At 41.2% G+C, this 12440-nt stretch overlaps 1 protein-coding gene across 4 annotated transcripts in view; it reads left to right on the top strand.

The window, feature by feature from the left end:
- Positions 1-12440, top strand: part of COL14A1 (collagen, type XIV, alpha 1) — a 270892-nt gene that overhangs the window by 69538 nt on the left and 188914 nt on the right. The gene's annotated exons all lie outside the window — the stretch shown is intronic.

Genomic DNA, 12440 nt, shown 5'->3' with positions numbered 1-12440 from the left:
AAAACAAACCCAACTCCGTATCTCACCCCCAACCCTGCCGTGGCCCCTCTGCCCCCGCCTCCCCTGCCCACACACCAGGAACCCCTTCCCAGCTTCAGTGGCCTCAGATGCAGGCCAGACCCTAACAGGACCTCCAGGACGCCTCAGTCTCGTGACCTCCTGCCTTCCTCCTTCTTCATCTGACAGCTCACTCTTTAATTTTGAAGCATAAATCCACACACTGCAAAAAATACATGCTCCGAAGATTAGTTTCAGGGTTAAAGGATAGGCAAATTTTACATCTTGGATAGAGTCTACCAAACAGACACAGTTTTTTCAATAATTTATTCTTAAAACATACATTCTTTCCAACATTTGAAATTGTTTCAATGTTTTCCTATTTTTCTCCTAATAATTTTTAGATTTATATATATTTTAAGAATAAGTTATTGAAAACATTGTGTCTGTTTGGTGAATCCATCACAAACATACAATTTGCCCATCCGTTAACTCTGCAACTTCATTTTAGAAGTATGTATTTTTTGCAGTGTGTTTGTAAATTTTTGAATATAGCAAGACATATGGGGCTTCCCTGGTGCCTCAGATGGTAAAGAATCTGCCTGCAGTGCAGGAGACCCAGGTTCGATCCCTGGGCTGGGAAGATCCCTGGAGAAGGGAATGGCAACCCACTCCAGTACTCTTGCCGGGAGAATCCCATGGACAGAGGAGCCTGGCGGGCTACAGTCCATGGGGTCACAAAGAATCGAATGTGACTGAGAGACTAACCCTTTCACTTTTTTCATGTCAGATATATAAAAAGTATAAAAATAAGTGATAAACAACTTTGTCAAGAAAGCAGGTATAAACAGTAGAGTCGGAGCTCCTTGTACATCCCCGTATGTTCCTTTTCCTCCATTCTAACAGGCTACCAGTGTTTGAATTCAGTGTTTATTATTTCAATATGTGTCTTTATCATTTCATTACATAAATATATGAATCCTGAAACCATCTTTTAATTATGCATTTATATTTTAAATTTTGTATACATGCAATCAAAATATGTTTGCAGCTTACTTTTTTTCTCCACAGAATATTAGATTTTTTTGAGTTATCCATGTTGACTTATATACAGGCAATTTATTAATTTTTGTTATATAGAACTCCACTGTATAAATATAACCCAATATATTTAACTCTTATACTCTTGATGTTCCCAATATTTTGCTATTACAAAATTGATGTAAAAATTCTTGTTTATGTCGCCTTTTTCACACGTGGTAGAATTTCTCTCGAATACACACCTAGGTCTGGAATTATTCAGTTATGTGCGCGTGTCTTCATCTTGTTCATCTTGTCTATGGTGTCTTTATTTTATGTTTTTATAGCTAATATTTGCTTCTTTCCTTATTATATTTTTCTTTTACCACTTCCTGAATTGAATGCTTATCTCATTAATTTTTGATATTTCTCCTTTTTATTGTGTGGATTTTAAAACTACAGATATCCAAGTACTACTTCAGCTGTATCACATAGACTTTGATATGTAGTATTATTTTTATGTAGCTCAGGCTACATAATTTTTGATTTCTACTAGACTTTCTATTTTGACTCAGAGGTTGTTTATAAATATTTAATTTCTAAACATATGGAGTTATTTTAAAAAGATAATGTATTTGCTATTGGTATCTAACAATTGCGTTATGGTAGGAATATTTTTAAAAAGTTTGTTCAGACTTTTTTTTTAATTGTTTAAATGTGCTTTTTTTTTTTCTTTTCTCTCTCTGTTTCTTTCTTTTTAACCATTCCCTGTATTCTTGACAATACATTCTCAATGTATTCTTGAGGTGTTTTTTTTTTAAAACGTTCCCTATATTCTTCAGAATACATCTGTGTGTTCTTGAGAAAAATTTTAATCTCTGCGTCAGAGAGATTTGTCCATTTCTCTTTGTAAATTCTGGCAATTTTGCTCTATATTAGAGGCTAGATTCATGACAAGTTGTTATATTTTCCTAGTGAATCATTCTTTTTTTAAAAGCAGTTTTCTTTATCCTTAGTAATTCAATATTTTCTTATAGTGATACCAACTTATTTTGTTTAGTAGTGACATGATTTAGTAATTCTGTATACTTTAACTCTCACCCTATTTGCATCCTAAGGTTCAAGGTGAGTAAATATTTTAAAGAGTATTTAATTGGATTTTAAAAATCATCTCTTACAATCTTTGTATTTTAATTAGTATCCATAGTCCACTTACATTTTGGATTTGCCATTTATTTTATACATTTTGCTACATTTTCCCTTGTATGCCTTACTTAATTAGAATTGATCAACTTAAAGAAAAATACATTTCCCCTTTACTGAACTAGCTGATATTTAATCCTTTTATATTTTTGTATGATTATAGTTAAATTTTTAGCATTCATACAGCCAAAATCTATAACTAAGAAATATATTTACCATTCCCTAACCAGTCCAAGTTTTTATAGTACTTTAACTTTAATTATCTACCTTCTATATTTTACATAACTATAACAAATATGTTAATTTTGACATTTTTTGCCTTACAAAGGTATTGTATTTATAACAATCATAATTTTAATTGTCTTTATTTGTCCGGCACCCACGTTTATAAATTTCTTGGCTTGTTACTCCGTCTTGTATCTCAGGCTTTCTCTGCGTGTTCAGTTTCCTTTAGAGAAGATCCGTGGTGGTAAACTTAATTTTATTCACACAAAAATGTCTTCAGCCTGCACCCAATTTTGCAGGCCTAGCTGGGCGCCAGTTTGAGAGTGGTTTCTGGTCATTTAGAAGATGTCTCACCGTCTTTTGGCTCTTGTTCACGACAAGTCTATTGACTGATCATTTAGAAGAATCTCACCATCTTTTGGCTCTTGTTCACGAGTGGTTTCTGATCATTTAGAAGATGTCTCACCGTCTTTTGGCTCTTGTTCACCACAAGTCTATTGACTGATCATTTAGAAGAATCTCACCGTCTTTTGGCTCTTGTTCACGAGTGGTTTCTGATCATTTAGAAGATGTCTCACCGTCTTTTGGCTCTTGTTCACCACAAGTCTATTGACTGATCATTTAGAAGAATCTCACCGTCTTTTGGCTCTTGTTCACGAGTGGTTTCTGATCATTTAGAAGATGTCTCACCGTCTTTTGGCTCTTGTTCACCACAAGTCTATTGACTGATCATTTAGAAGAATCTCACCGTCTTTTGGCTCTTGTTCACGAGTGGTTTCTGATCATTTAGAAGATGTCTCACCGTCTTTTGGCTCTTGTTCACCACAAGTCTATTGACTGATCATTTAGAAGAATCTCACCGTCTTTTGGCTCTTGTTCACGAGTGGTTTCTGATCATTTAGAAGATGTCTCACCGTCTTTTGGCTCTTGTTCACGACAAGTCTGTTGATAGTCTAAATGTTCAGGTAATCTCTTTTCTCTACAGACGCTTTTCAGACTTTCTGTTCTTTGTCTTTGGTGTTTGGTTGTTTTATTACAGTAAGTCTAGTTGTAGATTTATTTGTGCTTCCATAATCTGGATTTAAAACTTTCACTAATTCTTTAAATTTTTCAACATTTAGTTCTTCCAATATTCTTTTTCTTAAGTATCTATTTCTTTCTCTTTTCTCTCTTTGTCTCTCTGTATTCAAATTATACTTATCATAGTCTCTTTTGATAATCTATGTCTCTTAACTTTCATATATTCTACCTCTCTCATTTTGTCTATGTCATTTTGGGTAATTTCTTTATCTTTCTAATAGAATACTAATTCTCTTCTTATCTCTTTAAAATCTGTCTTTTAGCTTGTCCTTTTTAATGAGTAATTTTTTTTCTAGAAATTATATTTGATTCTTTAAAAATCTTGCTAGAAATTTATATGGTGATTTGTTCCATTTTAGTGTTTTTTTTTTAAATTATTCTGATGTCCTAATCATGTTTATTTTACATTCTGAACCAAATAATTACATCTAGAGTATTTTAGGAGAAGGCAATGGCACCCTACTCCAGTACTCTTGCCTGGAAAATCCCATGGACGGAGGAGCCTGGTGGGCTGCAGTCCATGGGGTCGCTAAGAGTCGGACACGACTAAGCGACTTTACTTTCACTTTTCACTTTCATGCATTGGAGAAGGAAATGGCAACCCACTCCAGTGTTCTTGCCTGGAGAATCCCAGGGACAGCGGAGCCTGGTGGGCTGCTGTCTATGGGGTCGCACAGAGTCGGACACCACTGAAGCGACTTAGCAGCAGCAGCAGCAGAGTATTTTAGGGATAAATGTTACTTTTCCTTTCTTTACTGGTTTCCATTCATGGTGCTTTTTTTCTTGTTTGATGTGTCACTTGCTCATTTGTGGGGCTTCTTCGCAGCGTGGTTTAGGAGCGTGCACCTTCAGAGAGGTGCTCTTGGTTGCTACCCAATTGGAACCCTTTTCCATTAATTTCTTTGGGGGCGCTCTGGGCTTGTCAGTGGTTACAAGCTCTTCTGGGTAAACCTCGCTTTTTCTTACTTCCGTTTCACCTACTTGTTTTAACGTCCGCTGACGATTCTTGCCTGAGTCGGTGACTGCTGTACCGTTTCTGAAATGACAGCTTTTGTGGCTTCATTGTTCAGTCTGCGTTTATTAGGCGGCATTCTACCGTAGGGGCGATATTTCCCTTTTTCCATATTTGTTTATTTATGTGATTTTAATGAATGTTTATTGCATGTGATGAATTGTAATCCATCACTACCATGTGTTTTGATGCTCGGATTATTCCAGAACTGCTTGGTGGGAGCTGTTTCAATTTCCTATGCCCTTTTTCTCTTTCAGCCACACTGCACAGGATGTGGGGTCTTCATTCCCTGAGTAGGGACTGAACCCGTACCCCATGCTAGAAGCCTGGAGTATTAACCACTGCACCTCCCGGGAAGTCCCTTCCCTGCCCGTTTAATATCACCCCTTATTCTCTAAGCTTTTCCTACTTCCTGGCACAAACTTTGCATTCCAGGCTCCTCTTATAGTTTTTCTGCCCTGCCCTGAAATCACCTTCTTTAAGGAGTCCTGGTTTCCTGTTATGGAGAATGGTGTATAGAAACCAAAGTGCGGGTACTAGATGTGCTTGGGTTGTCATTGCCTCTGGGTTGTCATTGCTTCTAGGCCCTGTTTGCTGAGAGTACACACACACACACATACACACACACATACACACACGCACATACACGCGTGCACACACACACACACACACACACACACACCATTGTCTATCTATCATCTCTTATTGTATCTTGTATCTATCTTATATCCACAACACAGGGTTCATTCTAGCCTTTCCCTTTCCTTATTTATAACTCCTCTTTCAAGAGTGTTGGATAACATGACTCCTAAAATCTTAAATGCATCTACTTATATGCTCAATCATAAAAACAGTTTCAGAATTGCTAATCTATACACACAGCCAAATATTCTATTGACTAGAATTCAATGTTTGCCTTTAGTGTGGGGGATATAATAAAATGCCTGCGTTCAAGAGGGTCTTGTGTTAGTTCTTTCTGTCCCTCTTCACTGTGGTTTTCTATTCATTTTTAATACAGTTAGGTTAATCTGTGAGGACATAAAACATTAACGTGCTCCAAAAGTTTAAAAATGTGCAAAAGCATAACACTCTAAAGAAGTATGACTCCCCCTGTTTCTTTCACCCAGCTTTACTCAGCCCCTTTAAATAACCAAACTCATTAATTTCTAAATTATCTTCCTTGCATTTTTTGGGAAAGGGGATGTTATGTGTAAGTTCTCAGCCGAGTTGTGGCTTAGCATTCTTTGTCAGGCAGTATTTAAAGAATGGCAATCAAAGTGAAATCTGTTTTCCATCTATGGATTAGAGTTTGATCCCAGAATTTAGCTCTAGCTATATATTTGATGTGGAGAAGGCAATGGCAACCCACTCCAGTACTCTTGCCTGGAAAATCCCATGGGTGGAGGAGCCTGGTGGGCTGCAGTCCATGGGGTCGCTAAGAGTAGAAAACCACTGACTGACTTCACCTTCACTTTTCACTTTCATGCATTGAAGAAGGAAATGGCAACCCACTCCAGTGTTCTTGCCTGGAGAATCCCAGGGACGGGGGAGCCTGGTGGGCTGCCGTCTATGGGGTCGCACAGAGTCGGACACGATTGAAGTGACTTAGCAGCAGCAGCAGCAGATACTTGATGAAAGTGAAGAGGAGAGTGAAAAAGTTGGCTTAAAACTCAACATTCAGAAAACGAAGATCATGGCATCTGGTCCCATCACTTCATGGCAAATAGATGGGGAAATAGTGTCGGACTTTATTTTTTGGGGCTCCAAAATCACTGCAGATGGTGATTGCAGCCATGAAATTAAAAGACATTTACTCCTTGGAAGGAAAGTTATGACCAACCTAGATAGCATATTCAAAAGCAGAGGTATTACTTTGCCAGCAAAAGTCTGTCTAGTCAAGGCTAGGGTTTTTCCAGTGGTCATGTATGGATGTGAGAGTTGGACTGTGAAGAAGGTTTAGTGCCGAAGAATTGATGCTTTTGAACTGTGGTATTGGAGAAGACTCTTGAGAGTCCCTTGGACTGCAAGGAGATCCAACCAGTCTGTTGTCAAGGAGATCAGTCCTGGGTGTTCACTGGAAGGACTAATGCTGAAGCTGAAACTCCAATACTTTGTCTACCTCATGCGAAGAGTTGACTCATTGGAAAAGCCCCTGATGCTGGGAGGGATTGGGGGCAGGAGGAGAAGGGGATGACAGAGGATGAGATGGCTGGATGGCATCACCAACTCGAAGGACATGAGTTTGAGTGAACTTCGGGAGTTGGTGATGGACAGGGAGGCCTGGTGTCCTGTGATTCACAGGGTCGAAAAGAGTCGGACACAACTGAGTGACTGAACTGAACTGCTGCTGCTGCTGCTGCTAAGTCGCTTCAGTCCGACTCTGTGTGACCCCATAGACAGCAGCCCACCAGGCTCCCCCGTCCCTGGGATTCTCCAGGCAAGAACACTGGAGTGGGTTGCCATTTCCTTCTCCAATGCATGAAAGTGAAAAGGGAAAGTGAAATCGCTCAGTCGTGTCCGACTCTTAGCGACCCCATGGACTGCAGCCTACCAGGCTCCTCTGCCCATGGGATTTTCCAGGCAAGAGTACTGGAGTGGGGTGCCATTGCCTTCTCCCATAGACAAAAGGAGGCTTCCTCTTTTAGTTCCCATGAGGTGTATGCCTGGGCAGTGAGGATTCTGAGGGCACTGGTAATTTGAGAAAGCTGTCTTAAGTAAGTTGTACACAATGGTGGGAACCCAGGCCAGAGTCGGGACTCCCAGGAGGTGGTGAGGCTGAGTGTTAATGGAGCCCACTGGAGATTTTAGAAAGGCCTTCCCCTCCCAAGCCTTAATTACATAGAAGTACTCTCATCTGTTGTTCAGTTGTTAAGTCATGTCAGACTCTTTGTGACCACATGGGCTGGATTGTACCAGGCTCCTCTGTCTTCTACTATCTCCCCAAGTTTACTCAGATTCATGTCCACCAAGTTGATAATGCTGTCTAACCATCTCATCCTCTGTCGTCCCCTTCTCCTCCCACCTTCAATCTTTCCTAGCATCAGGGTCTTTTCAGATGAGTCAGCTCTTCGCATCAGGTGATCAAAGTACTGGAGTTTCAGCTTCAGCATCAGTCTTCCAATGAATATTCAGGATTGATCTCCTTTAGGATGGACTGGTTGGATCTCCTTGCAGTCCAAGGGACTCTCAAGAGTCTTCTCCAACACCACCGTTCAAAAGCATCAATTCTTTGGTGCTTAGCTTTCTTTATGGTCCAACTTTTACTTCCACACATGACTACTGGGAAAACCATAGCTTTAACTATAGGGACTTTTGTCAGCAAAGTAATGTCTCTGCTATGACATATATATATGTATGACTCTCATATATGTGGTTCCTACTTCTCATAACCTCACATTTGGTCTTTTTCCCTATCTGAACCACGAATGCTCCTAATTAACATTAAATGAGTTAATATGAATAGTATTTCGAACATAGTGCTAATAGTTATTTTCTATTAATGTCAGAATGTATCGTTTCCATAAATTAATACCATCAAAAACCCCCTCTTTTGTGTTAGTGATCTAACAATAAAGGTATGGAAGAGATTTGGTGGCTACCGTCCAGTGCTGAACATTGCGATGAACAGTGGGATTAACTGGCGACCATGGTAGGCAGGACTCTGCCCTCATGAAGCAGCCTGGCCTGGGCTCAGGGTGTGCCTGTGTACCCTCTCCTGGGACCAGCACACACGCAGCTGCGGCTGAGCGTAGCCAGAGCGTGTGATTCCTCTCAACGTGCGTTTTCACTTACTGGAATTGCTTACTTTCTATAATACGTTTATGATTCTTGGCTTGCAGCTAAGATATCCATTTGAAAGTTTACTAGTTTTTCCAGTAACATCATGGGCCTTAAATCTGCTAAACGTAGCACTTTGAGTTTAGCTTGACCAGGTGGAACTGGTGGAAGTTTAATGTTGGTGATGCAGGAGTCAGAAGACCAGCTAAGGCAGAGGAGGGTGGGTGTGTTTCGTAGGTTAATGCTGGCAGGAGTTTGGCTTTTAAAGAGAAGGGGGAAGGGGTTGAGTTGACTCATAAGCTGGACTTCGGGGCTCAGTCATAGGTTGGGATCCACGCAGGTGAGGGTCTAGCAGGACGCCTGGCCCCTAGAATGTGCTCTGCAATGCTCCTCCTCCTCTCTGTCGTCCTCATTCTCCTCCTTCTCTTCCTCATCATTCTCATATAATTGTTGCCTAGACAGTTGACCAGTGTACCAGAAACTCTAGGGTGAGCTAGAAAGGCTCTGCTCACAAGCACGAGGGGAAGTTTTGGAAGCCCCTATGTCTGGCTTGTGCCCGGAGGGGGCAGATGTTCCCTTGAGAGTTTATAGCCGAGGGTCTGTACCACCTGTAGATGAGGTATTCGCATTACACTCTTCACATGTTCTGGGATTCAAGAAGTTAATTTTAAACTTGCTCAAAGCTGGTATGAGTAGAGTGCAAGGAAGCACAGAGTTGCGTTTGAGACGCATATCAGTTCCAGTTCTAACGATTACCGCAGATAAAGCAGTGCCCGAAAGAGTTTATATTCCAAAAGTTAGAAACACTGACGTTAAACCATGAGTATGGGTCAGAAGACAGATGCGGTGGACCCAGAATCCCACGGTTTTCAGTAATGAAATGATTACAGAAACACTGTAAACAACAGTGTTATTGAAGTCATAGAAACGGTCAAGAGAAAGATGAGAGACCGTGAAGGCAAGAGGAAGTGAGATTCGAAAAGGGACTGAACAGAGCGCGGAGCATTCTGAAAAGCACAGATGACAGGCTGGCCACTCCCGGAATCACGCTGGTGAAACTAAACACCGACGGCGAGATTTCAAAGGGGCTTCCTCAGTGGCCCAGCGGTTAAGAATCTGCCTTACAATGCAGAGAACACAGGTTTGAGCCCTGATCTGGGATGATTCCACATGCCCAGAGCAGCTAAGCCCGAGCGCTGCAACAGCTGAACCGGAGTGGACAATCAGAATTTTCTGTGGCACGTGGAAAAAAAGATCCTGCAGGCCGCAGCTAAAACCCAATACAGCTACATAAATAAATAGATATTTTTAAAAGGTAAGGTTTAAGAGACAAAAATAGGAAGAAGCTGAAATAAAAAGATTGTTGAAGCCATTTCTAACTGATGGAGATCTGGTTGTGGGTACTTGTCTGTTCTTCGATTCTTTGGCATATTAAATAAAGCCAGTGTTTTCAATAATTGGACTTCCCTGGTGGCTCAGCAGTAAAGAATCCGCCTTCAATGCAGGAGACCCAAGTTCCATCCTTGGGTGAGGAAGATCCCCTGGAGGAGGAAATGGTTACCCACTCCTGCCTGGAGAATCCCATGGACAGAGGCGCCTAGGGGGCTACAGTCCATGGGGTCGCAGTCGACTGAGTGGCTGACACTTTACTTCAGACAACCTTTGGCTGAGAAACCCCTCTCAGCTCCAGTGTCCTCATTAGAAAAATGATCATGCTAGCTATAACGAGCATACAGACTTGGGAAGGTTAAATGCTATCAGCTTTATAATGTACCTGGAACATAGCAGATACTGGACAAAGGTCAGCTTTTGAACCACCTTGTCCATTAATTTTTTCCTAATATCTTCTTTTCAAAGAGAAAATATTAGCATACAGAATACATCAGAGTGTCTGACATTGTCAATAAGTATTTGTTGAATATTTGGATCTGGCTTGTTTTACAATCAAGGAGAGAGGTTCACAGTCCCTTGGAGAAGATTAAGGAAGACTGTTTTCATGAAAAGAATGTTTTTATCATAAAAAAGCAGAAAGCAGATTTCTTCTTTTTTTTTTTGCTGTGCTGTGAAGCATTATAATTCATGTTTTTAGGAACTCAGAAAAGCATGAAATAGAATCAGTCATTCAGAAAATAATCATTGAATACCTGCAAAGTACATTACACCTGTGCATAAAATTATAAGGTTTCCCTGAGGGCAAGGGGCTGAGGTTCTCCTAGCAATAGCGTTCCTGTTTTCCCCAAGTTCCCTTATGCCCAACCAGTCTTTTTCTTCAGATTTATTTTTAATTCAACCACTCTTGACATTTTAAAAGGATTTTTGATACCTTTTCTGTTGTCTTCCAGCAAATTTTATTGTTCTTAACCTGTGCATTGTCCAGTGGTAAAATATATATTTTATATATATAATATATATATATATGCTGGGAAGACTCTTGAGAGTCCCTTGGACTGCAAGGAGATCCAAGCAGTCCATCCTAAAGTGAATCCATCCTGAATATTCACTGGAAGGACTGAAGCTGAAGCTTCAATACTTTGTGCACCTGATGTGAAGAGCCAACTCACTGGAAAAGACCCTGATGCTGGGAAAGATTGAAGGTGGGAGGAAAAGGGGACGACAGAGGATGAGATGGTTGGGTGGCATCACCGACAAAGAGTCGGACGCGACTTAGCAACTGAACAACAGCAATATACTTTGTACCTCTTCCTTAAATATACCAGGTTTTCAAATGTCCTCATTTATAAAAGAGCTTGTAGTACATCTTGTGTTAGCTCAGATATTTGACAGCTGTGAGCACTGTTAGAGACTTTGGCAAAGGCTTATCCCGTAGCAGTGCTTGGGCTTGTCTGACTGATACCTTCCTTCTTGTCTGAGAATTTTCTATTAAATATCTCGTTTCTATACCTGCAGGGCTGATGGTGTCAAGTAAAGCAGGTGTTTCAGCCTGAGACATTGTGAAATGTCACGGTCTGTTTGTTATTGGCGAATTGGAATAACAGGGGTGAATGAGTTTTTGCGTGTTCTCAGAAAATCACCTTGAACAACAAGTAAACATAAAGCCAAATCACATGATATTATATACAGAGCTGAAAATGCAGGTGAATGTAATACACCAGTTCCTGAATAGGTTTTGTGTTTAAACAGAGGTGATCAGACAAAATAGCCTCTCTCTGTCAGCATTAAAATTCGAAAGTCAGGAAATAACCAGATCAGTCTTCGTACAAATAAAATTTGAGAACCGATTTTATCTAAAAGTATTTTAAAAGGATCATATATACTTTTGAAGGAAATAAAACCTGTTTTAGGTATCTTGTAGGGAGAGCTTGGAGAGGTTAGATAGGAAGAAATGGCAGAGGGTGCAGAGGATAGTAGTCAGTCAGAGGTCTCAGAGATGAGAATAATATTGCGGAAAGAAGACTCGTTGTATTGGGATGAGGTGAGAAACCAGTATTGACGGGTTGAGCGGAGCTGACACGTGGAGAGCCCGTGAACAGCTCAGGCTTAACTTGGTAGACAGGGAAGGAAAGAGATTAACTTAGAGTTTGGAGTTGGAGGGTAACTTTGAGATCCATGTAGTTCAACCCATTGAGAGGACAGGGAAGGCTCTCCAGCCATGCGGTTGAGGGTTGATCAGCATCCACATCACAGACAGAGCTCTCCCTGTTTCAGAAAGTTCCTTCATGGGCTTCGCTGGTGGCTCAGTGGTAAAGAATCTGCCTGTCAGTGCAGGAGGCACGGGTTCGATCCCTGAGCCAGGAAGATCCCACATGCCTTGGAGGAGCTAAGCCCGTGCACCGCAGCTCCTGGGTCTGTGCCCCGGAGCCCGTGAGCCGCAGCTCCTGAAACCGGGCACCTCCAGCCCTTGCTCGGCGACGAGAAGGCCCCCGCAACGAGAAGCCCTGCACCGCAGCTGGAGCCCCGCTCACCGCAACTAGAGCATGGCCTGAGCAGCAGGAAGACCCGGCCACAAATAAAATTTTTAAAAAGGGAAGGTTCTTTCATGAGTTGAAATCTGTCTTCCTGTGGGCATTTAGGACACTCCTAGCCCCCCTCTGTATGGCAGCCCTTCAGATATTTGAAGACAGCCCCTTCCAGTTTGTGAGCAGAGGAGAGATGTGGTAAGTGTGGT

The sequence above is a fragment of the Bison bison genome, unplaced genomic scaffold, assembly GCF_000754665.1.
Source record: "Bison bison bison isolate TAMUID 2011002044 unplaced genomic scaffold, Bison_UMD1.0 scf7180017864233, whole genome shotgun sequence".
NCBI lineage: Eukaryota > Metazoa > Chordata > Mammalia > Artiodactyla > Bovidae > Bison > Bison bison.
The sequence above is the reverse complement of the archived record's forward strand: the minus strand, read 5'-3'. Positions and strand labels throughout refer to the sequence as shown.